Below are 297 nucleotides of genomic sequence, written 5' to 3'. Positions count from 1 at the left end.
TACTATACATTTTTGCAACCAGTTATTGGTGTGATTATTTAGTTGTTAAATAAGGAACAAGGAAGTTTTTTTTGTGCCATTTACAGGGAGAATATTCTTATTTTTTGTTGCTTTCCAGTACATCTTGTCTTGGGAGCACCCTTTGATTTAACATCTGTAAAGTAGTTATCAGTTAAAGTAATTGACCTTGATGATGCTGTAGCAGTTGATATTTAAAGATTTCTCTATGTTTGTGTCTTCCAGTGTGACATTCCCATCATACGGAGATGGTGGACTTCTTCTGGAGAGCTTTGGAGT

This window comes from Sinocyclocheilus rhinocerous, unplaced genomic scaffold (assembly GCF_001515625.1).
Source record: "Sinocyclocheilus rhinocerous isolate Xijiao unplaced genomic scaffold, SAMN03320098_v1.1 scaffold1623, whole genome shotgun sequence".
Taxonomy (NCBI): domain Eukaryota; kingdom Metazoa; phylum Chordata; class Actinopteri; order Cypriniformes; family Cyprinidae; genus Sinocyclocheilus; species Sinocyclocheilus rhinocerous.
This window is presented reverse-complemented; position numbering follows the sequence as displayed.